This window comes from Aotus nancymaae, unplaced genomic scaffold (genome assembly GCF_030222135.1).
Source record: "Aotus nancymaae isolate 86718 unplaced genomic scaffold, 86718_ANA_hifiasm-v0.15.2.pri h1tg000057l, whole genome shotgun sequence".
In the NCBI taxonomy this organism is placed as follows: domain Eukaryota; kingdom Metazoa; phylum Chordata; class Mammalia; order Primates; family Aotidae; genus Aotus; species Aotus nancymaae.
Window position 1 is genome coordinate 47,355,876 of NW_026988471.1, and position 25,704 is coordinate 47,381,579.

General features: G+C 46.4%; 1 protein-coding gene across 2 annotated transcripts in view; it reads left to right on the forward strand.

Moving 5' to 3' along the window:
- Positions 1 to 4,936: 4,936 nt before the first annotated feature.
- STON1 (stonin 1) overlaps positions 4,937 to 25,704 on the forward strand; it is a 63,844-nt gene continuing 43,076 nt past the window's right edge. The window contains exon 1 of one of the 2 annotated variants that reach the window (XM_021675819.2): positions 4,937 to 5,019. The gene's annotated coding sequence lies outside the window, so the exon portion shown is untranslated. Of the gene's footprint in view, positions 5,020 to 5,574; positions 5,619 to 25,704 lie in introns of those variants that run through there. The other variant, XM_064364062.1, reaches the window with a different exon arrangement.

Genomic DNA, 25,704 nt, shown 5'->3' on the forward strand with positions numbered 1-25,704 from the left:
TACCATGGCAATAAATGGAAAGCTTGTTGGTAAGTGGTTGCCTCTTTGTCTTAAATTTTTAAGCAGTTTAGTAGTTAGCTCCAAATTAGGAAATTAACTGGCAATCAAAGCATTGGAGCAGGAAAACCCATTATAGCTCTTCCAAATCTCTGGGAAAAAAAAAAGGTTAGAGAGCATTAGGATAATTCTTTATAAGAAGAGGAATATAGCAGGGTGTGGTGGCTCAGGCCTGTAATTCCAGCACTCTGGGAGGCTGAGGTGGGCAGATCACTTAAGGCTAGGAGTTTGAGACCAGCCTGGGCAACACGGCAAAACCTCACCTCTACTAAAAATAAAATAAAATAAACCCTAGCAGGCTGTGGTGGCATGTGACTGTGGTCCCAGCTACTCAGGAGGCAGAGGTGGGAAAATCACCTGAGACCAGGGAAATCAAGGTTGCAGTGAGTCAAGGTTGCAGTGAGCCAAGATTGTGCCATTGCACTCCAACCTCGGTTACAGAGTGAGACCCTGTCTCTCTCTCACACACACACACACACACACACACACACACACACACAAGATTAGAATAATCGACTGGTAGATGGGGAAGCATGCTGGAATCTGTTGGCTTGTTTGCAGTTATAGGGGCCTCAAAAAGTATCTCCCCATTTAGAACCTTTGTGCTTGTATTACCAGTGGCTTTAATTATCTCTCAACTCAACCCCACTGCTTCCCGAAACACTGGATAGTTGTGGAATAGCTAAGTGGTGACATCTTATAGGCCCAAGAATAGAAATAGTGCAGATCTATAACTCGATCAAGACAGTTTCAGGTAAAAAGAAAAAAAAAAAAAAAGAAATAGCACAGACCAGTTAACAAAGAGCAAAATGTCATTCACTTACATCTTGCTGAGATGGTGGAGAATATTCTTACTTTCTTTGGCTTTCCTGTATTTCTTTAGGACACCACTTGTATCGTGGTCAACTGTCAACGTATCTCATGTAGTTATTGTCATGCATGCCATTTCCTGAACAGCAATAGATGCTGTGAGGCAGGAACTGTGCCTTATACTTACTCCCCCACAGTGCCTAGGAGAATGTCTTGTACACAGTAGGTTTTCTTTCTTTTTTTTTTTTTTTGAGATGGAGTTTCGCTGTTGTTACCCAGGCTGGAGTGCAATGGCGCGATTTCGGCTCACCGCAACCTCCGCCTCCTGGGTTCAAGCAATTCTCCTGCCTCAGCCTCCCGAGTAGCTGGGACTACAGGCGTGTGCCACCATGCCCAGCTAATTTTTGTATTTTTAGTAGAGACAGGGTTTCACCATGTTGACCAGGATGGTCTCGATCTCTTGACCTCGTGATCCACCCGTCTCGGCCTCCCAAAGTGCTGGGATTATAGGTGTGAGCCACCACGACCGGCCCGAAGGTTTTCAATAAATGCTAACTTTGATACATTTTAGAAATCAGGCCAAGGGACTGGCCAGCTGTAGCAATGGTCAATGTAGCTCAACTACGTTCAAGGGTATCCCATCTTCAGGACAAAGGACAGTCAATTTGAGCCATTCTGAACTGATTATCCTACTTCTAAGTATTACTGATTTCAACTGGCATTTCCAGGGAAGATATAGGCTTTTTATTTATCACTGGAATTTTCCATCCAAAGAGTATTTGGGTTTATTTATAGAAAAAAAAACCGTTTAAAAACAGTGTGCTTGTTTATCAAATATCTGAGCAAAATGCGTCATGCTCTCAAGATGGTAATTTTTTAATTTTTTCTATTTCATTTTAACTATTGTTGAAGCCATCCACTGGGTAATTTTATGGTTTTCAAAAGAGCCGTATTTGTTTTGTTTGTTTTTTCTGAGATAGAGTCTTGCTCTGTCGCCCAGGCTGGGGTGCAGTGTTGCTATCTAGGCTCACTGCAACCTCCACCTCCTGGGTTCAAGCGATTCTACTGCCTCAGTCTCCCGAGTAGTTGGTATTACAGGCATCTGCCAACACACCCTGCTAATTTTTGTATTTTTAGTAGAGATGGGGCTTCACCATATTGACCAGGCTGCTCTTGAATTCCTGACCTCAGGTGATCCGCCTGCCTCAGCCTCCCAGAGTGCTGGGATTACAGGCGTGAGCCACTGTGTCCGGCCAAAAAGCTGTGTTTTGAATGAGTGTTAAAATGTAAATAGAGATTTGCTGTTGCCAAATTTTTAGAGAGGAATGTTCCTACCAAGCATTAGGACTCAGCGTGTCCCTCCCCTTGGATGTATATTAAATGATCCTGACAGCTTCAGCTGACATGAGTTTTGAGGAATTCGAAGCCAATCTATTAGGTCATATCTACAGATACTTTGGAGACCTCTTGTTAAACAGTGGGGAAGTTCTAAATGTTTCCGTGAAAAAGCTGCCAGGAAGAGAAATCTGCTAATAAAAAGGAGAATGGCATAGTTCGAGGGTCTACTTATTGTAAAGCAGGGCAAGAACAGTAACTGGAGTAAAATGAGGTCACAGCTGTGATGAACGGCTGCGGTGGCTTAGCTGTTGAGGCCAGGCTAAGCTGTTTACCACCAGATTTTGATATGAAGGGACACTACCAGAAAGGATCCTGTGGACATACGTGGTGAAGTTGCAAGAAATAAATCTTCATTCATGAAACTGGCAACCTTTGGGGCAATGTTGAATCACACAGAAGGGGAGGACCTGTCCTTTGCAAAAGATAAAATGGTTTTCGACCAACTGTATTTGGTCTTTAGAAAATTATAGGCCTATTTGTTTTGCAGAAGTGTCAAAGTTTCCAGAAAAGATTTCTTTCACCAGGTGGCTACCCACTAATAAAGGCCATACTCCTTCTTTCAAAGATGACAGAATTTAAAAGGTGCATACAGAACTCTATGTAAATGCAATGATGATTACTGTTTGTCATATGTGTCACTGCTTCCTGCATGAGTCCTGTCTCCAGTTAGCAGTGGCACTTTCTGAGATGGGCTGGTCTCTTTGGAAGGCCCACTGGTGAAAAGTGGGCTGGACATAGGACCCAAAATGTTCAATTTGGGGGTTCAATTTGAAGACCCCAAAATGCCTGGGGCCAAAGCACGAGGACAACGAGTTGCCACTTCTCTTTTTCTTCCCTTCCTCCTGGTCCTGTTTCCTGCGTCCTCCTTGCTCCACTTCTCTCAGCATCTTACCGGGAGCCTGACTTAGGGGCCCAGTACCTGTCTGGTTCCATGGAACAATCTCTGACAAGTCAACCAGCCAGTCAGTTGACTGGAGGAAGGCAGCTGGACGAAATGAGAGGCTGAGAAGAAACCAGTCTTTTTCTGTGTTTAGGATATATTAAGCATAAGCACAATTAGCAGTTTTATCTGAGAATAAAAGTATCCTAAATAGTTCCTGGCTGCGTGATTTCAGGCCCTCAAGGAGTGCCCTCTTGGAATGTCAGTTTTCGTCCTCAAAGCCCTGAGCACAGGTTCTTAACACTGGCTGGGGGTCCAATAGGGTACTGAATATATTTCCAGTTCATCTGGGAACTCCAAGGTCAAAAACAAGGCTACACCTGAAAGAACATTTAAAAGAGAATTACTGTTCTGCAAAAGAGTGTTCACACATTTTCACCAACTCTGGGTGCACCGCCTATGAGTTAGCCCGGCTTCTCAAGGAAATTTATGGTTAAAGAAAAAAGAATTCTCTCATTTCCTTTCCATCTGCCAGCATAGTAGTACTTCAAGTTGAGATGCTCACCAGGGCCTCCTAACCCTTCTCCTTGAATGCAATTCCTCTCTTCCCAGGTAGTCCATCCTGCATACCTTTGAACCAGTATTTCTTTTTCACCATTTAGATTCCTCAAGGATTCACTGGCTGCCCACTGTACGCCTTCGCTTAAAAACTTTCAGGGATTTCCTATATTCTGCTTCGTGCCCAGTTCCACCTTCCCATCTAAACATTGCCCACTTCCCCTAAGCCTTCCAGTCTGGCCAATCTCCAAAGCACCATGCCCTGGGGCCTAAAATGCCCTCTTCTATTCCCTCTGAGCCTATTCCAACCCAGCTCAGTCTCTCATCCTGGGTTTGGTGTCCCTCCAGGGTAAAGGGGTTGGGAGGGAGGCAACTTCTTTCATTCTAACTGCTCCCAGTGAGGCATCCCTACTTGAGGAAGACGCTGAGATGCCAAGTGACTTGCCTAGAGTCATTTGCCAGCCGATGATGGAATAGGGACTACAAGCCACCCTGCAACCTCTCTTGGGAGAACAACTCCCCTTCTCCCTCTCTCTGCACTCTGCAGGCAGCACAGAGGAGGCATCTTACCGCCTCCCCGCCCCCATAGCTTGGCCCTCACTAAGCTATCTTGTGTCCTTCCTCCTGCTTAGATTGATTCGCCCAGGAAGGTGGGGCTTCATCTTTACCTTTCAAAAGTAATTCTTTAGTTCTTCCGATCACAAGGTGGGTGGTGGGGTGGTGCGGGAGGGGGTACAAAACAAAACAAAACTCCATGAAGCAACTTAAAGCACGACCACAAAGGCCCTCCATCACCGCCACCCGGAAGTGAGGACAAGGTCTGGGGGTGCTGGGTGGCTTCGGACCTCCCAAGGGTCCAAGCTATCTGCTTCAAGGGGGCATCGAAGAGTAACTCATATACCTACACTCCGTCCCCGCACTTTTGCAGGAGGGAGGGCTCTCCTTTCCTGTGGGAGGCTAGAGACTCCGGGACAGAAGATGCGCTGGAGGGAAGAGAATGGAGAGTCGGACACCAGAAAAACTTTGGGCGATTCAGGGTGGGAACGAAGGCGTGAAGAGAGAAGGGAGGCTCAGCAGGGGAGGAGGGGCGGGCGCGGGAGTAGGAGGAGTCACTGCGCTGCGGCCGCCCCTCCCCGCCCTCCACTCGGCGGCCCGGGGCCCTCCTCCCCCTCCCCCTCCCCCTCCTCCCCCTCCTCCCCCTCCTCCCCCTCCTCCCCCTCCTCCCCCTCCTCCCCCTCCTCCTTCTCTTCTCTCTCCTCCTTCCTCTCCCGGTGTGGATGGCGGCGGCCAGATTCGGAGTCCCAACCGCGCTGCCGGTGAGTGACCAGCCCCGGGGGACAGAGACGGGGAAGTCTGGGAACCCCTTCTCCAGGGTGGGGCCTCCCGCCGTCTCTGGGAAAGTTTGCGGGCGCTCCGGGACACGGGCATCTCCGGGGCCGCTCGGCGCCTCCCCATCTCCCCGCGCCCGCGCTGGCCGCCCCCAGAGGCGCCCTGGGGCCCGCAGAGGGGTGGCCCCCCAGGCAGGGACTCCTCGCCTCCCCTCTGTTCTGAGGCTGCTGCTGGGACCAGGGTCCGACTGTAAAGAGAAAACTCAAACTGCAAAGAAAAGAATATCGTCTCAGTTCTGCAGGTGGGGGCCGGGGCTCGTTCTCACCCGCGCGCGGCCCCTTGAGCTCTCGGACCCGGCCACCAGCTCTGCGCCCTTCACGCCTCCCTCGAGGCCTCTGTGTCTCTCGCCCCCAGACTCCTACTTCTTTCTGGCTGCTGTTATTTGAGCTGCTGCTCCCTCCCTTCTCCCTGGGACTTCAGCTGGTGCCTGCAGCCCGGGAGTCCCCTCCTGCCCTGGAAGGCAAGGAGTCAGGCCAGGGGGCCACAGCCGCGGGGGCCACCACACTGGCCCGCATATTTCCTGAAGGTATGACATTCACTGGGTATTGGGGTTGGACCCCTGGGACCCACAAACTGAGCCTTGTGGGTACGGGAAAAATTAAAATATATTCCTCCTTAGGATGTACTGCTTCTGTTGGTTTGGCATCTTTTTGTTTTTAACCCCCTGTGCTTTCTTATAATAATAATGATACTTAATGTAATTAGCATTTCTAATATCTAAAGACAGAAAAAGGAAGAAAATAGTAAACGGAAGAGATAGAATTCTTGCTAAAAATACTCATTTTTGACTTCAGTCCACACTCGACTGTTTTCCTGAGAGATAGAATTTCAGTGGAGCTTGTTTTCAGACTAACCCCAAACATGATTACAGCCTCCTCCAGGCTAGAAGTTTGAATTTGCCTGACATGCACCACACTGTTGGTATTCCCAGCCTGGCATTCCCATCTGCATAGCTCTAGTCTCCCTCCCAACTCCCCCCCACTCCCATCTTTCTCATAAAAGGGAGCTGTGAAAACAAGGCAATGGGAGAAGCTCAAATGAGCTGGACCACGTAATAAAAACAGCCCTACTTATTTTAATCCTGAAGCTATGGCCTCCCCTAGACTCTGATTGGGTGGAAGAAATGTTTAGTTCATTTGTGTGGTTTTTATGTCAGTAGTTATTATGATTGAATCAGTGTTTCCATGGCAGGCTTGCTTCTCTTGGCACCATGGGGAGCCTATTAATTCTCAGATGGGTCTGGACAGATAAGTCTGGAGAAATTTTTTTTCAGGGCTTGACCTGGGCTGATATTGCAAACCTCTGCACACTCAGAACCAGAGCAGCCGGGAACAGCCTAAGCTGGGGTTTTCTTTCACATGACCTGGGAAGAAAAAGCTCTACCAAGGAGTGAACAGGGTTGCTGGGGGATGTTGGATGTTTACATTTTTAGGAAGAACACACTTCTCAAAAACTTTAGCCATTTCTGTTTCCATACAAACAATAAATATGGCTGTAACAAATGTAGTAGATCAGATTCTGAACAACCCCTTAAAAAACAGGTCCAAGTATTGAACCATTTGGAAATAAAGATTTTATTTTATTTGAATTCCACTGGAAATAAAAGAGTTTATGTTAAAAAGGATGTAATTCACCTCTCCACTGATTCAGATTGACAGTTCCCCATTGGTATGAATCAGTTAGGTTTTACTGTGGTCTCAAAACATCATTGAGGCAGGGCACGGGGGCTCATGCCTATAATCCCAGCACTTTGGGAGGCTGAGGCGGGTGGATTACTTGAGGTCAGGACTTTGAGGCCAGCCTGGCCAACATGATGAAACCCTGTCTCTATTAAAAATACAAAAGCTAGCCGGTCAAGGTGGTGGGTGCCTGTAATCCAGCTACTCAGGAGCCTGAGACAGAAGAATAATCTGAACCTGGGAGGCAGAGATTGCTGTGAGCTGGGAGATCTTACCACTGCACTCCAGCCTGGGCAACAGAGCGAGACTCTGTCTCAAAAAAAAAAAAAGCATTGATAGGAAAGTGTTGTGCCTTCCATTCAAAAAGTAAGTCCAAAAAAAAAAGCAAGAAAAGGAAAAAAGTGAAGTTCTGAACTTGTTTGGCCCTGTTGCTTAGAAAAACAATGTACTGTGTTCAGATAAAAATCATCAGTTTCTTCCTCTTCCTGAGAATTTTTAATAGTGCATTTAATATCCTGGAAGTCAACCTTATACTGTTTAGAGAAAAGTTGCCTTTCTGCCTTGTCCAGCTTTTGCACCACCTCATGAACTATTGTTAGACTGGATGGTTTGCCATGGGCACAAGAGTCTGCCCAGCAGTCTGAGGAAAGGCTGGGGATGTAATGAAGGCCATGGGGGCCTGGACCTAAGAAGCAGGTGGTCTGGATGGTGAGATGAAGGTTGCATCTCCAGACAGCCATAAAAAGCAGCTGGTGATCATCTGGACAGGTCAGATGAGTTGGAAATATCAATACATGAAGTGTGGGACTGGTGGAGAGGAAGGTAGGTAGAGGTGGTTAAGAAGCAAATGACACAAATAACGAAAAGGCCGGGCACAGTGGCTCATGCCTGTCACCCTAGCACCATGGGAGGTGGAGGCCGGAGGATCACTTGAGGCTGGGAGTTAAGACAAGGGCAACAAAGTGAGACCCCATCTCTCTCTCTCTTTTTTTTTTAAAGATGGGGTTTCACCATGTTAGCCAGGCTGAACTCCTGACCTCACGTCATCCACCCACCTCGGCCTCCCAAAGTGCTAGGATTACAGGCGTGAGCCACCATGCCCAGCAGAGACCCCATTTCTTAAAAAAAAAAAAAAAAAGGAAAAAAAAGCTGGGCTAGGTGGCTCACGCCTGTAATCCCAGCACTCTGGGAGGCCAAGGCGGGTGGATCACGAGGTCAGGAGATTGAGACCATCCTGGCCAACATGGTGAAACCCCATCTCTGCTAAAATACAAAAAACTAGCTGGGCATGGTGGCACACACGCCTGTAGTCCCAGCTACTTGGGAGGCTGAGGCAGGGGAATCTCTTGAACCCAGGAGGCAGAGGTTGTAGTGAACCAAGATCGTGCCACTGCACTCCAGCCTGGCGACAGAGCGAGACTCCATCTCCAAAAAAGAAAAAAAAAAAAGAGATGTAGGCTGGGCTAGGTGGCTCATGCCTGTAATCCCAACATTTTGGGAGGCCGATGTTGGTGGATAACTTGAGATCAGGACAAGATGTCTGATCATAAATGATTGTCATTGTATTATAATCTGCCTTCTCCCTGGTAGCTTTTAATATTTTCTCTAAAATGTTCCACAGGTATGTCTAGATATAGATTTAGAAAATTTTTCCTACCCAGCAGTCAGTGAGCATTTGTGATTACACAAAATTGTGTAGCTGGGCATGGTGGTGCACACCTGTAATTCCAGTACTTTGGGAGGCTGAGACTGACTGATCGCTTGAGCTCAGGAGTTTGAGACCAGCCTGGGCAACATGCTGGGACCCTGCCTCTATGAAAAATATAAAAATTAGCTGGGAATGTTGGCGTGCCCCTGTAGTCCCAGCTACTTGGGAGGCTAAGGTGGGAGGATCCTTTGAACTCAGGTGGCAGAGGTTCCAATGATCTGAGATCAGGTTACTACACTGCAGCCTGGGTGACAGAGTGACAGCCTGTCTCAAAAAATAAATTTAAGAAAACCTAAAAAACACATTTGTGAGGATTTGTGATTACTCAGTGAGCTGTGTGACCTTGGGAAAATTGCCAGTTTCAGTCTCATCTATGCAATATAAATAATGATAGTATGTATTGCAGAGATATTGTAAGGAGATAGTACATGAAAATGTTAGAATAGTCATGGTGCAGTGGCTCATGCCTGTAATCCCAGCACTTCGGGAGGCTGAGGTGGGCAGGTCACCTGAGTTCAGGAGTTCGAGCCTGATCAACGTGGCGAAACCCCATCTCTACTAAAAATACAAAAATTAGCTGGGCGTGTGGTGGGTGCCTGTAATCCCAGCTACTCGGGAGGCTGAGGCAGGAGAATCGCTTGAACCCAGGAGGCGGAGGTTGTGGTGAGCCGAGATCGCGCCACTGCATTCCAGCCTGGGTGACAGAGTGAGATGCCATCTCAAAAAAAAAAAAAGGAAGAGGAAAGAAAAATGTTAGAACATATAAGGAAGAAGAACACAAAAATTGTTAGCTATTATGATTATTTTTATATTTTTTCAGAACTTCTGGGCCATCTTGGATTTGACCAGTTTATAAAAATGTTAGTTTGTCTAGTTGCACACATACAGAAACTCCTGTTGAGATTCTCTTTGAAACTGCATTCAGTTAATACTGACATCTTTACGATGCTGGCTCTTCCCATCTTCTCCTTTAATTCAGGTGAATGGTTACTGGTGATTTCCCCTATAAATGTCTTCTACAACTTTTGCTGTATTTATTTCCTATAGGTTTTGCTGATATTTTAAACAATATCTTTTGTCCTAGTATATTCTCTTAGTTTACTTGCTGGCCCATAGAAACAAATATTCCTGATTTTTGAATTTTGTTTTTTTACCCAGCATCCCAGCTGACTTCTCTTATTAGTTCTAATAGTCTGCATATAGATAATTCTTGAATTTTCTATGTAGACCATTGTAAAACAACAATAATTTATCTTTTCCATTTCCGTGACTCCTACATCTTTTTCTTTCCTTGTTGCATTGGGGTAGGTGGATGCTCCAGTACAGAGTTCGATAGAACTGTGATGGCGGGCACCCTTGTCTTACTATCTTTAACTTAAAAGAAAAAGAAAAAGAAAATTGTTCTTATATTGTTTGGTATCAAGCTTACATTGGCCCTATTAAGTTGAGCGACTTTTCCTCTTTCATATATGTTTTTCTTTCTTTCTTTTTTTTTTTCTTTTGAGATGGAGTCTCACTCTGTCGCCCAGGTTGGAGTGCAATGGCACGCTCTTGGCTCACCGCAACCTCTGCCTCCCGGGTTCAAGCAATTCTCCTGCTTCAGCCTCCCAAGTAGCTGGGATTACAGGTGTGCACCACCATGCCTGGCTAATTTTTTGTATTTTTTCTTTTTTTTTTTGAGACAGAGCCAGGCTGCAGTGCAGAGGCGCGATCTCGGCTCATTGCAACCGCCACCTCCTGGGTTCAAGCAATTCTCCTGCCTCAGCCTTCCGAGTAGCTGGAACTGTAGGTGTGCACCACCATGCCCAGCCAATTTTTGTATTTTTTAAGTAGAGACCAGGTTTCACCATGTTGGTCAGGCTGGTCTTGAACCCCTGACCTCATGATCTGCCCACCTCAGCCTCCCAAAGCGCTGGGATTACAGGCGTGAGCCACCGAGCCCAGCTATATATGTTTTTCTTAAACAATTTGTAACAGATAAAGATTATCTGTTTATTTAATTTTTTTTTTTTTTTGAGAGGGAGTCTCACTCTGTCGCCCAGGCTGGAGTGCAGTGGTGCAATCTCGGCTCACTGCAACCTCCGCCTCCCAGGTTCAAGCAATTCTCCTGCATCAGCCTCCCAAGTAGCTGGGACCACAGGCTCCCACCACCATGCCCTTCTAATATTTTGTATTTTTAGTAGAGATGGGGGTTTCACCATGCTGGCCAGGCTGGTCTTGAACTCCTGACCTCGTGATCCACCCACCTCGGCCTCTCAAAGTGCTGGGATTACAGGCGTGAGCCACTGCGCCCGGCCCAGATGATTTTTTTGTTTGTTTGTTGCCAGGCGCGGTGGCTCACGCCTGTAATCCCAGCACTTTGGGAGGCCGAGACGGGTGGATCACGAGGTCAAGAGATCGAGACCATCCTGGTCAACATGGTGAAACCCCGTCTCTACTAAAAATACAAAAATTAGCTGGGCATGGTGGCGCATGCCTGTAGTCCCAGCTACTCGGGAGGCTGAGGCAGGAGAACTGCTTGAACCCAGGAGGCGGAGGTTGTGGTGAGCCGAGATCGTGCCATTGCACTCCAGCCTGGGTAACAAGAGTGAAACTCCATCTCAAATAAATAAATAAATAAATAAATAATAAAGACGGGGTTTCACCATGTCGGTCAGGCTTGTCTTGAACTCCCAACCTCAGGTGATCTGCCCGCCTTGGCCTCCAAAGTGCTTGAATTACAGGCATGAGCCACCACGGCCAGCTGATTTTTTTTTTTTTTTTTTGAGACGGAGTTTCGCTCTTGATACCCAGGCTGGAGCGCAATGGCGCGATCTCGGCTCACCGCAATCTCCGCCTCCTGGGTTCAGGCAATTCTCCTGCCTCAGCCTCCTGAGTAGCTGGGATTACAGGCACGCGCCACCGTGCCCAGCTAATTTTGATTTTTTTTTTTTAAGAGATGGGGTCTCACTATGTTGCCCAGACTGAAGTGCAGTGGCTATTCACAGGCGCGATTCCACTACTGATCAGCATGGGAGTTTTGACCTGTTCTGTTTCTGACCTGGGCCGATTCACCCATCCTTAGGCAACCTGGTGGTCCCGCACTCCCGGGAGGTCACCATACTGATGCCGAACTTATTGTGGACACCTGATTGGTATAGCCACTACAGCCCAGAACGCCTGGGCTCAAGCGATCCTCCCACCTCAGCCTCCCAGGTAGCTGGGACTACAGGCACGCGCCACTGCGCCTGGCGATATTTTTTTAATCATATTTTTGTTCAATGTTTTGAAGTGTCTGAATGGGAGGATATGGTATTATGATATATACTGGTTTTTATTCACGGTTCCTGGCTCATAACCACCCCCGCATAGCCCTTGTTACAGTTTTTTTTTTGGTTATAATATTGGGTGTGTTAAGCCTCAGAGGCAGTCCTCTGACCTTCTCCTGCCCTCCTTTCACTTACCCCAAGGCAGGACTGTAATGAGAGTGTTCCACCCAATGCCCTGGAGGAAGGAATGCTGACCCAGGAGGCTCATGGAGCTTCTGGATAGCTGAACACAGGGAGGTTCCTGGAGGTGGTACACCCACGCAGAGCATGGAAGGGCGTGCCCCTTCCCTCATACTGCCCTACACATCCCCTCATCTGTATCTTTTGCAATATTTTTTATAGTAAAACAGTAAATCTAAGCAATTTTCCCTGAGTTCTGTGAGCCGCTTCAGCAAATTAACTGAACCCAAAGAGCAGGGTCTTGAGCCTCGACTTGAAGCGGGTCAGTCAGAAGTTCCTGAGGCTCAGACTTGTGACTGGTGTTATACCTGAGCGAGTCAAGGAATGCACCAGACTCTGAGATTGAATTATGAGTCCTTTATTTTAGCTGGTGACCAAGAGGTGACTAATGCCCAAAATTCTCTCGGCCCCGAAGAAAGAGTCGGGGGGTTTTTTATACCCGTTTGAAAACGGAGTGGGGAGCCTAGCTGAAGCAAGTTTTTCACAGAAGAAGAGTAAGCAGAAAGTTAAAAGATAAACTAGTACATGAGAAATAAAACAGTACCAGGTGCAAGGGCTAAAGCTGTCATAAAAAGACATACAACTTACAGATATGGGGGCTCTGGGTACTCGACAGCACCTGCATTCCCAGGCTCTGCTGGTGCCACTTAACTCAGCCTCTTATCAGCAAATGCACTCCTGGATGTGCCCGGTGTTACCTGCTCCAGCTACGTACTACAGTTACATACTTAATGAGGGGAATAACTAATATGAAGAAGCTATGATGGAGTCTGTCCGGTTCAAGAAGCTAACAAGAAGCCTGAACAGCTCTCAGCTAAGGAAGAGTCAGTTTAAGCTAACAAAAAGCAGCTTATCTCACTGGCATGTGGGGAGGGGCAGTCTTGGGAACTGACCCCTCAGCTATGGGATCTGACACTATCTCAGGGTGGATAAGTCCTCAGAGGACACCTAGCTGGTGTCTGTTGCTTTGTGTATTTGGAAAAAGCCCCCACACTTTTGGTCACAAGAAGTCTTCTTCTGTGTTGGTGATTATTGTGGTGTGAGAGTGGAGGAAAAACATGGCTAGAGAGTTTTTCTTACACAAAGGGGTATTTCCAACCCAATCCATCATACTGACTGAGGTTCTTAACTCCTAATTTAAAAGTTTATTTTGGGCTGGGCATGGTGGCTCATGCCTGTAATCCTGGAATTTTGGGAGACTGAGGCAGGCAGATCACTTGAGGTTAGGAGTTCAAGACCAGCCTGGCCAACATGGTGAAACCCTTCTCTACTAAAAATACAAATTTAGCTGGGTGTGGTGGCACGTGCCTGTAGTCCCGGCTCCTCGGGAGGCTGAGGCAGGAGAGTTGCTTGAACCTAGCGGGGTGGAGATTGCAGTAAGCCTAGATCTTGCCACTGCACCCCAGCCTGGGCAACAGAGTGAGACTCCATCTGAAAAAAAAAAAAAGCTTATTTCGTTATATGTAAAATGTAATAGAATACATCGAAGTAGGCTGGGTGTGGTGGCTCACGATGTGATCTCAGCACTTTGGGAGGCTGAGGCGGGTGGATCACTTGAGGTCAGGAGTTCAAGACCAGCCTGACCAACATGGTGAAACCCCATCTCTACTAAAGACAAAGCAAAAAAAAGTTGTAGTGGTGCATGCCAGTAGTCCCAGCTACTTGGGAGGCTGAGGCAGGAGAATTGCTTGAACCCAGGTGGTGGAGGTTGTAGTGAGCCAAGATTGGGCCACTGCACTCCAGCCTGGGTAAAAAGAGTGAAACTCTGTCTTAAAAAAAAGAAACCCAAAACAGGATACAGCAAAGTAAGTACATATGCATTGGCTCCTATATGGAAGTCTCCTGCTACTGAGAGAATGCACCCAATAAGAGGTCTGAATAAATAATACTGTGTGCCACTGCTACCATCTGGGACCCTGCACCCTTACTGGGGTGTCTCACCCTCATCTGGCCAATGTTCTCAGGCCAGAAAAGATCTGAGTTTCCCAACCGTGCTGCTCGAATCCCTAAATGCTGTCCTTTAGATTCTCTATAGTAGATCAAAACCTCATGCTCAACTAGCATCTTAACTCACATCTATGTTGAAAGGAAAAAACTTGTGGAAAAGTTCCTGTTGTCCTTGGAGATGAAGATGATGTTCTATTTCTGCTGGGCATGCCTGTGTACATTGTCTTTTAACAGTGCAGAGACTTTTACATTGAGCAATCGATTCTTTACTTGTGGCTGATTCCATCTCTGGGAATGTTGATTAATATCAGTGGAGCCTATTTATAGTGCTGAAAGAAATCTACACAAAGATATTTTCCCCATAGTCCTTGGCCTTCTCCTCTGGCCCTTTTAACAGCTTTATCAGTGTCCCTCTTTGTAGTCAAGCAGATCTGGGTTTGAATCCAAGCTTTGCCACTGATTAGATGTGTGGCCTTGGGCAAGTTACTTAACACCTCTGAGGCTAAATTGTCTTCCTTATAAAACAGTAATAATAAGATCTACCTCAAAAGGTTGTTCTGAAGATTGAGATAACTGGAAATAATATAAGCATTATTAGAAACATTATAAGCTTACAAATGTTAGTTTCCTCCCATCATCTCCACTACCCTACTCTGATTCTTTCCGAGTAGAAATGTGCTTCAGGAGGTCTAATCAGTTTAGGTATGGTGGCTCATGCCTGTAATTTTATCACTTTGGGAGGCTGAGGTGGGTGCATCACTTGAGGCCAGGAGTTCGAGACCAGCCTGGCCAACATGGTGAAACCCCATCCCTACAAAAATACAAAAATTAGCCAGACATGATGGCGCACACCTGTAATTCTAACTGCTCAGGAGGCTGAGGCACAAGGATTGCTTGAGCCTGGGAGATGGAGGTTGCAGTGAGCCAATATCACATCACTGCACTCCAGCCTGGGTAACAAAAAAACAGAAGGTCTAATCAGAGACACTTTTGGGGAGTGGCCATGGTTACACCTAATTTCTTCTTCTTTTTTTTTTTTTTTTTTGAGATGGAGTCTCGTGCTGCCACCCAGGCTGGAGTGTGGTGGTGCGATCTCTCCTCTTGGCTCACTGCAACCTCTGCTTCCTGGGTTCAAGCGATTCTCCTGCCTCAGCCTCCTGAGTAGCTGGGATTACAGGCATCTGCTACCACACCCAGCTAATTTTTGTATTTTTAGTAGAGATGGGGTTTCGCCATGTGACGTCAGGTGAACCACCTGCCTCAGCCTCCCAAAGTTCTGGGATTATAGGTGTGAGCCTCTGCACCTGGCCATATTTGGATTTTTTTTGGTAATCAATTTAGATTTATTTTGGGGTGAATTTCTGAAACTTTTTGGACAGCCAGTTTATTTTGCTTCTGTACCAGCTGTTAGTAGCCCTCCCAGCCTATTGCTGGATCTTTCTATAGAGTAACTATGTTGTCACTTAAGAACCATGTCCCTCTTAACCAGAAATATCTCTTTGCCTTATTTGTTGGTGCTTCTGCCTTTTATTAGATAAAAATTCTTTATTTCATTCTTAATGATAACTGTTTTTTTTTTTTTGAAATGGGGTCTTGCTCCACAGCCTAGGCTGGAGTACAGTGGTAGGATCTCAGCTCACTGCAACCTCCGCCTCCCGGGTTCAAGCAATTTTCAGCTTGCCTCAGCCTCTCCAGTAGCTGGGACTACAGGCATGCACCACCACGCCCAGCTAATTTTTGTATTTTTAGTAGAGATGGGGTTTCTCTACGTTGGCCAGGTCTGTCTTGAACTCCTGGCCTCCGGTGATCCACCCGCCTCGGACTCCCAAAGCTCTGGGATTATAGGCGTGAACCACCACGTCTATAACAAAGATAACATTTTAAATGCAAAGACCCCAGAGAGACTATGTCAGGTGTAAATATCCCATAGATCCACTTCTGGGACTAGGTTTTCCCAGGAGGGACTATGAAGTCCCTGAGTGATTGAGGAGTAGGTAGGGGTAGGGAATCAACAAAGAGGTGGCCAGAGGAGACAGAAGAACTGAAGGTATTTTTTTGAGAATTTTACAAGACCTAAAATCTGTTTTATAACAGTCATTTATCTGGGCCCTGTGGAATCTGTATTTGGCTCAGAGCATGTTGCTTTTTACAAGTGTCAGAAATAATAATGATGATGGCTATGACTATTCTTTTTTCTTCTTCTTTGGAGTGTGTGTGTCTAGACCTCTGATCATGACTTTTTAAGTAGAAGAAAAGACTGTCATGAAAATAAAACATAATTGGAATTATGGATTTGCCTTCATATAAATATCTGTGGCTCAAAGCACAAAAATAGCTTTTCCATTGCAGAGCGAAGTCAGGAGTTTCATGAGATATTGAGCATTGATAATCTAATTTAAAACAGCTATGGCCCAGAAATTCAGAGACAGGGCTGACACATCGGCCTCTGTTCATACCTTTGAGTGTTTTCTTCCTAGCTTATGGTAACTCATATTCAGGGACAACTTGGAGGGCCGGGTAGGTAATAAGGCCATAAGCGTTTTTGTTTGTTTGTTTTTTTGAGACAGAGTCTTGCTCTGTTGCCTAGGCTGGAATGCAATGGCATGATCTCGGCTCACTGCAACCTCTGCCTCCCGGGTTCAAGTGATCCTCCTGCCTCAGCCTCCCAAGTAGCTGGGATTACAGGCACACGCCACCATGCCTGGCTAATTTTTTATTTTTAGTAGAGATGGAGGTTTCACCATGCTGGCCAGGCTGGTCTTGAACTCCTGACCTCAAGTGATCCACCTGCCTTGACTTCCCAAAGTGCTGGGATTACAGGCATGAGCTCCTGAGCCCGGCCATAAGGTTTGATGCTACAAACCTTGTTTTTGTTGGCCCCAGTTTAGTGTTAACAAGAATGTAGAGAAACATTTTAATCTCAAAATTTTGCAACCAGGAATCCCTCCTAGTGCAGCTCCAGGCCTGTTGCTCATTCGTGGCTTGAGGCCGAGCCTTATAAATTTTGTGAAAATCCCGGTACCTCTGTTAGTCTTGGCTTTAACAGAAGGTGCCTAGTTGAGGTCATTCTCAATAGAACACTGGTGGTCAGGTGCTCCTGACTTTCAGAAGAAATTACCTTGTTGAAAAAATGTGATGAGGCTTTCCTGGGAACTGTCTGATAGGCTCGGACTTGCCTAGGTCAACAGGTTTCTTCAATACGGCAGGAAATTGTTAGTTTAGGCATCTGACATCATCTTTATCGATCATCTGACTATAAACTCCAAGTGAGAATGACTCTATACCACATGCAATGGGGTTTAGCCAGCTTTCAGCAGCCCCTGCTTGTCGTCATTGGCCTCCTCTGCACCCACACATTCCCATCTCTGCTAGGTGTTCCAACTTAACTGCTCACACGTGTGCACCCATACAGGTGTGCAGACCCCGGCCAGCCCCGTGTCCCTGCTACAGACTCCTGCCCCTAGCGGCCTGCTTGCCTTCTGTCTGACCAGAGGGGCCCCCTTTCTGTGATTCTCCTCAGGGCTGCCTCAATTTGCTCCCTTCCTTCGGAGACGGAGACACACAGAATCTCCTCACCAGACAGGCACTGGCTCCTTAAGCAGTTTCCTCATCTGCCTGTGCTCCTCACTCTCCATGGCTGTGAACCACCTAGTTCCTTTAACTTTATCCCTCCTGGAACTTTTATGTTTGTCTTCTGATTTGTTACTTTGCTTGGACTTGACTTCTGGGTGCCTCCTGGGCACTGACCTCACTTTGTTTAGGACTTCTCTACCTCCACCCACTTTTGATGTATGTGGCTTATGCATTCAGCCCCCACTTACTGAGCAGGTGCTCTGTGTCAGGCACCTACATATCGCAATTGGTCATGATGCCAAGGCTGACATTACTTTCTGGGGCCACCCAGTCACTGTGGAGAATGATAAGGGTGATGTTGCAGTTCTGCAAAACTTTGGGGAGATTTCCCCATGCCATGAGAGAGGTATATGAAAAACAATTCCTTCTCTCCTCTTATATTTCATACTTAAAATATAAATGTGTGGGGAAAGAGTTGTCAGGTTTCCAACCTTGTCTTTCCTGAGTTCCTGCCATAGCCTCCTATCTGACATTCTTGCCGTCAGTTTTACCATCCTCTGGTCTGTCCTTCACTCTTTCTAAAATTCTGATTTGATCCTGTTTATTGTCTCTTTTAAGTCTTTTCACTGCATCCTCATTTTCTTTTGGATAAAATCAAGCTCTATTGTGAGACAGAGTGTCTTCTTTGACCTCACTTGGCTGTAGTTCTCTCTCCCTGTGTCACCTGCATCAACTCCTGGCTCTAGCCTGCTGTCTACCTCTAGTCAAGCTGTCTCCTGCCTCCCTGTCTTTGCACACGCACTCAGCTCTGTGCACTCTGTTCTGCCTGAGCATATCAGCCTTCAAGATTTAGCTCTGAAGCTCATGCTTCCTTGAGGCCTTTGCAATATTCCAGGACCTACAGCTTTGTCCCCATATCACAATTATGGACACTTGCCACCGTCATTCCTGCCAATCTTGATTAGACATCTGGCTTTGGGTCCTCACAGAACCCTGGATTTGGCTTTATCGCATGAACAAAGTACTTCAGAATTGTCTCCTAGACAGAAAATGCCCTAAGCTAAAGGACTATGACTGTATTTTTATTTGCAGCAGTGTATAGTATAGTTTTGAGTTCTTAGTCGATGCTGTTGAATGAATACATGGAAGAATTATTATTATTTAGAGATGGGGTCTCGCTATGTTGCCCAGTCTGGTCTGGAACTCCTGGCCTCAAGCAATCCTCCTGCTTTGGCCTCCCAAAGTGCTGGGATTACAAGTATGAGCCACTGCGCTTGGTCATGCAAGAATCGATTAACACACACCTTCCACTAGACTGCATGAACACACACTAAGACGTAGATCCTAATGGGAAGCTTACTTCAAATCTTACTGAGAATATTTACAAAGCACATAGTAGATGCTTAGTGGGTTTCTGTTGAGTCAAATAAAGAATGAATGCACATGCACACAAACTATGGAAAATTTACTCCAAAATACACTCAGAATGCACATGCACACAAACTATGGAAAATTTACTCCAAAATACACTCAGAAGAGAGGCATAATGTAACCTTGCTTCCTTTTTTTTTTTTTTTTTTTTTGAGACGGAGTTTCGCTGTTGTTACCCAGGCTGGAGTGCAGTGGCGCGATCTCGGCTCACCGCAACCTCTGCTTCCTGGGTTCAAGCAATTCTCCTGCCTCAGCCTCCCGAGTAGCTGGGACTACAGGCACGCACCACCGTGCCCAGCTAATTTTTGTATTTTTAGTAGAGACGGGGTTTCACCTTGTTGACCAGGATGGTCTCGATCTCTTGACCTCGTGATCCACCCGCCTCGGCCTCCCAAAGTGCTGGGATTATAGGCGTGAGCCACCGCGCCCAGCCACCTTGCTTCCTTTTAACTAACTACTGTATAAAGAATATGGGGCTGGAAAATAAGATTAGAGCTCATGTTTATCTTCTCAGATGTGTTACTCCAAATGAATCATTTGATCTTTTGGGACTCTTATTTCCTTATCTCTCAAATGAAATGTTAGAAAAGATAATATTTAACGCCCATTGAACATTCTAACTTCAATCATTGTTAGGCTTAAAGTCAAATGACCACTGCTTTTCATTAAGTGTCATGAATTTGGGACTCTCATTTTTTTTTTTTTTTTGAGACGGAGTTTCGCTCTTGATACCCAGGCTGGAGTGCAATGGCGCGATCTCGGCTCACCGCAACCTCCGCCTCCTGGGTTCAGGCAATTCTCCTGCCTCAGCCTCCTGAGTAGCTGGGATTACAGACACGCGCCACCGTGCCCAGCTAATTTTTTTTTTTTTGTATTAGTAGAGACGGGGTTTCACCATGTTGACCAGGATGGTCTCGATCTCTTGACCTCGTGATCCACCCGCCTCGGCCTCCCAAAGTGCTGGGATTGCAGGCTTGAGCCACCGCGCCCGGCCGGGACTCTCATTTTTAAGCCTTACCATGGACCATGTTCATGACAGGCCCTTAACACTGGGCTGCAAAGATGAGACCAAGAGATGGACCAGAGTTTGCCTAAAGTGAAGCAGGAGGCCAAGACCTAACAACTGTTAAGCAAACACAGAGCTACGGGGCATGGCCAGGATGAGAAGCCCTGAGTGAGGCAGGGACAGCAGTCAGTGTCCCATGGCAGTGTGGGGTCAAAGCGGGCCTGAGATCACCAGGAAACAAGCGTGGAAGTAGGCTGGGCAGTGTGCTTTCAGGGATACACTGAAAATGTGCCCTGCTCTCAGGAAAGACTTCCAGAAATCTCAGTGCAAGCCATCAATGCCAGCTGTTTGTCTCAAGTTATCTGAAGGCTGGGTAAGTGAAAAGTGTTCAGATTTAGTTGATGTCCCCCAGAGCATAGATAGAAGCCAGGAGGAGGTTAATTTGGGGTTAACAGGAAGGAGAAGAGTTTAATCTTGTCCACATGATAATGAGATGAACTCACTTACACAGTAATGAGGTCTCTATCATTGGAAGAATTTACACAGCACTGGGTAATTCCTCATCAGAGACGTTGTGTTAGGGATTCCTGAATTGTGAGGGTTGGACTAGATGTGGCTTAAAGTTTTTTTCTGCTTCTCATGTCCTTACCAAATCAGGTCTAGGTAAATACTTCCAGATTGCATAGCTCTTCCTTTTGTGATATGATCTCGGCATGCCCTGATGTTCTGGTGGTCAGCCTTTGGGAACTCTTTAGTCTTTGAATGTCCCCCTTAAAGTGGAGTTCCTTGAGTGGGACCTCTTGTGCCAGGATGTGGCTTGGCCAGGGCCTTTCTAGGGACATGACACAATTTTTACAGGTAGTGGACTTCTTTATTATTTCCTCATCTGTTTTCTTGCTCTGAGCTGAGCTGTGAAAGCACATGGGATTGAGCCTCGGCTGCTTCTGGTACATGCTTATGCCACCTCAGGTGATGGGAGACTTTCTTTCCCTCCATTTTACTGGAGACCCTGGGGTAAGTGGAATCTACACACTGACTCTGAAGCTCTGTGCTGGAAACTTCCATGGCCTTCCATTCTTGCTTTCTCAAGAGCCTCACATTTTACCCCAAATGCTTGCTTTCTCTGTCTTTTGTTTCTTTTCCTCTTTCATTTTTCTTTCTTTCTCTTTTTATCTTTTTCTTCCTTGAGACAGGTCTCCCTCTGTTGCTCAGGCTGGAGTGCAGAGGCACGATCTTGGCTCATTGAAGCCTCTGTCTCCTGGGTTCAAGCGATTCCCAAGCCCCAATCTCCTGAGTAGCTGAGATTATAGGCATGCACCACTATGCCTGGCTAATTTTTGTATTTTTAGTAGATATGGGGGTTTCCCCATGCTGCTCAGGCTGGTCTTGAACTCCTGACCTCATGTGATGTGCCTGCCTTGGCCTCCCAAAGTGCTGGAATTATAGGCATGAGCCATTGCGCCCAGCCTCATTTTTTTTTTCATCACTTCTTTCTCAACCCTCCGTGCCCACTGAATACTACAACATTTTTACTGTGCAGTGTTTTTCTTTTCAAACTCTTGGCCCTCTTGGTATCCTAGTGAATAGGAATGTGGGCGGCTTCAAAGCTCCTTTGTGTACATGAAGAAAAATGCCCAGAGAAGTTAGTGATTTGCTTAATTTACTGGCAGAGTCAATGAGCCCGGAACCCAGATTTCTTGACTTTCCTCTCAGCCTCTGTCCTAGAGATCACAGTGCATTTACTAATAGCACTGGAGTCACAAAGAGCAGCAAGCTGTTTTCCCTCTGTGTGGTCATTGTACCAAAAGAATTTATCCGGGAAATAATCCCAGGCCTCCGTAGACTCAGTGAGACCACACTGAAGTAAACTAAAAAGAATAGCAAGAGCAGTAGAATTTATCTAGTGCTTCCTATTTTTCAAAGAAACTTTCCAGTCCATCACCTTACATGATGCTCCCCAAAGCACCCTGAGGTAGAAGAACCCATCCTTGACCTTTGTAGGTGAAGGTCAAGGATGGAGTCCAGGCTTTGGGTGTGTAGAGGAGGCTATTGGTCCGCAAACCTTCCATGGAGCTATGCTTCAGAAAACCAGGGAGAGGGAATGAGTTGTTTCCATCTGGTATCAAAAGTGTGGAGACCCTGAGTGCGGACCTAGGGTTCTGGTTTGTCAGTTGGTTTAAGAAGCAGCCTAGCCTGGGTGCGGTGGCTCACACCTGTAATCCCAGCCCTTTGGGAGGCCAAGGAGAGTGGATCACCTGAGGTCAGGAGTTTGAGACCAGCCTGGCCAACATGGTGAAACTCCTTATCTACTAAAAATACAAAAATTAGTCAGGCATGGTGGTAGGTGTCTGTAATCCCAGCTACCTGGGAAGCTGAGGCAGGAGAATGACTTGAACCTGTGGGACGGAGGTTTCAGCAAGCTGAGATCGCGTCACTGTACTCCAGCCTGGACAACAAAGTGAGACTCCACCTCAAAAAAAAAAAAAAAAAAAAAAAGCAGCAGCAGCCTAGTGCCAGGTTTGGAGGTAGGAACTCGGCTGGGGGTGGGCAGGGGTGGTGGGGTAGTCTCTAGTCCACAAGATCAGGCCAACTCCAGCTGAGCAGGTTGGGAGAATATAAGTCTAGACAGGAGGGAAGAGTGCTGGCTTGGGAGCCAGTTGTTAAGACATGGGACAGCTGGGCAGTGGTCCTCTGGGCAGTGAGGTGGCTTCTAGGATCTAGTAGATGCTCTAGTTACGGATTCTGAAGTGTGGAGCAAGACTTGCTCTCACCGCATGGGAGTCTTGTCAGAATCTTAGGTTATTCAGTCGTTTATTCAGCACCTATCAACAAGCACTCAGTAAATAAATAACATCTTAAACATATTTATAGGCTGAGTGCCGTGGCTTACGCCTGTAATCCCTGCACTTTGGGAGGCTGAAGCAGGTGGGTCACCTGAGATCAGGAGTTTGAGACCAGCCTGACCAATGTGGTGAAACCCTGTCTCTACTAAATACAAAAAAATTAACTGAGTGTGGTGGTGCATGCCTGTAATCCCAGCTACTTGGGAGGCTGAGACAGGAGAATCACTTGAACCTGAGAGTTGGAGGTTGCAGTGAGCCGAGATTGCACCACTGCACTCCAGCTTGGGCAACAAGAGGGAAACTCTGTCTCAAAAAATCGAAAAACCAGAAAACCCCATATAACTGTTCTTATGAAGATATATATGAGATATATATTTATAAATATTCTAAATTCTAAGTAAATATAGAATGTATGTATTCTTTTGAATGCACATAACCACACCATGGGAATACATAATATTATCCTGTATTTTATGAATTAGGAAACCGAGGCTCAGGATGATAATTAGTTTGCTCAAAGTCCAAAGTTCCTGTTTTCTGAATTCTTTCACTGATGTTCATAGTTGCTTTCCACATGTTACGCAGTTCCTAGATTTCAAGGTGTATGTCTGGAAGGAAAAAAAAGAAAAATGCCTTCAGAGTTATTGCTCAAGGCATTACTTTATCTTTAGGGACTGGAAAACCTAAATGCAGAATTGAAATTCAACTTGAGTCCTTTTTGTTAAACCTCCAAGTGAGCATTATATGGTTGGCGTTCACTCTTTTTCTTTTTTTTTTACTTAAAAAAATTTTTTTGTAACTATTTTTGTCTTTATTTTACTGGTTTCTGTATTTATTATTATTTTTTCAACTTCCAGATCATTTTAGATCTGGGGGTTACATGTGCAGGTTTGTTATCTGGGTGGCATTCACTTTTTTTTTAAAGATGGGGTTTCACCATGATGGCCAGGCTGGTCTTGAACTCCTGAACTCAGGTGATCCACCCACCTCAGCCTCCCAAAGTGCTAGGATTACAGGCGTGAACCACCACGCCCGGCTCTGGCATTCACTCTTTAAGTCAGTCAAGAACAAGTCTTCTTCTTAAACTTGGAATTAACATCTATGCTCTGGTGTGTCCTGACCTGTGTCAGGCACCCTAGTTATGTGGCCAAGTGGATCATCACAACAGGGAGAATGGGTTGGGCTATTACTGGGGGTTTCCTGGGTAAAGTGGTAATGAGTGAGAGGCTTGGGGACAGAGTGCAACTAATTTGAGTCCTCCTGCAGTGAAGGGAGGTCACTGCTCCAATGCTCCTAGGGTTGAGGTATGCAACTGAGCTCAAAAGTCAAGTACTCTTCCCTATCTTCCATGGCCTGTGCCATGACTAAGGGCCAAGCTCCTCTGCCCCTGCCCCTGCCCCTGCCCCTGCCCCTGGCCTTGTCCTGTAGGCTCAGCTCGATGCCCTAGATACCTTCCTAACCTTCAGATAGTAAAGCCTCTGCTCCCTGTGGCTGCCTGCCTGACTCTGGGGGCGGGGGTGCTTTGATGGAGATCCTGAGCTGTCTGGCGGTGAATTTTCCTCTGACAGAATGTCCTTTTGCTGCTTCCTCTCCCTTTCCTTTCCAGTCAGAAGCAGCTAGTCTCCCGCACTTTCTTTGGCATGGCTCTTGCCTTGCAAGGAGCATGTAAAAAACTCTGGGATGAGTCAGAACCTGGCTGAAGTGTCAGGTACATTTACCAAACATTTATTGGGCTCCAGGCCCTCAGCCTATGCCAGGGCAGAGAATCCAGGCATGAATAAGATCCTATCATCCCCTGTGCTGGAGCTGCTCTCAGCCTAGAGACCTGAGGAGACACCCAGTGCCCAGTGTGACAAGTGCTGTTGGGATCTCCAATCTGGATTCTTGGTTAGTCACCAACTTCACCTGCTCTGAGGGTTAGTTCCCGGTGTCCTGTGTTCTGGGTGGACTCTTCAGGTCCTGACATCTGCTGTGGAAACCCAGGTCTGCTTTCTGTGGCTGCATCGCCTGCTGCTCCAGTGATCTGTTGTTGTAGAGCAGGTACTCCAAAATGTTGAGGTTTTCATCAACAGATGAGTGAATAAACAATGGGGCATGTCCACACAATGGAATGTTATTCAGCCTTAAGAAGAAATGAAATACTGATGTAAGCTCCTGTATGGATAGGCCTTAAAGACAAAATGCTATGGGAAATAAGCCAGACACAAGAGGACACGTACTGTATGATTCCATTTATATGAGGTACTTAGAGTAGACAAAATCATGAAGACAGAGGGTAGAATGGTGGCTGCAGGGGCTGGAGAGAAGATGAATGAGGAGTAATTGTTTTATGGGTACAGAGTTTTCGTTTGGAAAGATGAAAAAGTTTCAGAGATGGATAATGGTGATGGTTACACAACAATGTGAATGTATTTAGTGCCACTAAAGTGTACTCTTACAGGCTGGGCGCAGTGGCTAACACCTGTAATCCCAGCACTTTGGGAGGCTGAGGTGGGCAGATCTCCTGAGTTCAGGAGTTTGAAATCAGCCTGGCCAACATGGTGAAACCCCGTCTCTACTAAAAATATAAAAAAATTAGCAGGGCATGGTGGCGCGCACCCGTAATCCCAGCTACTCAGGAGGCCAAGGCAGGGGAATCACTTGAACCTGGGAGGTGGAGGTTGCAGTGAGCAGAGATGGTGTCACTGCACTCCAGCCTGAGTGGCTGAGAGAGACTCCATTTCAAAAAAATAAAATAAAATAAATAAAAGTGTACACTTACAAATGGTTTAAAGGGTAGATTTTATCACAGAAAACATGCAGAGGTTGAAAACCACAATTTAATATTTTCTCTTTTGGTTCTGTGGGTTGATTGGGCTCAGCTGAGTGGTTCTTGCTTGGGTTTCTCATGTAGTTGCAACCTGATGGCAAATGGACATCCAAGGTGGTGCCCTGGAG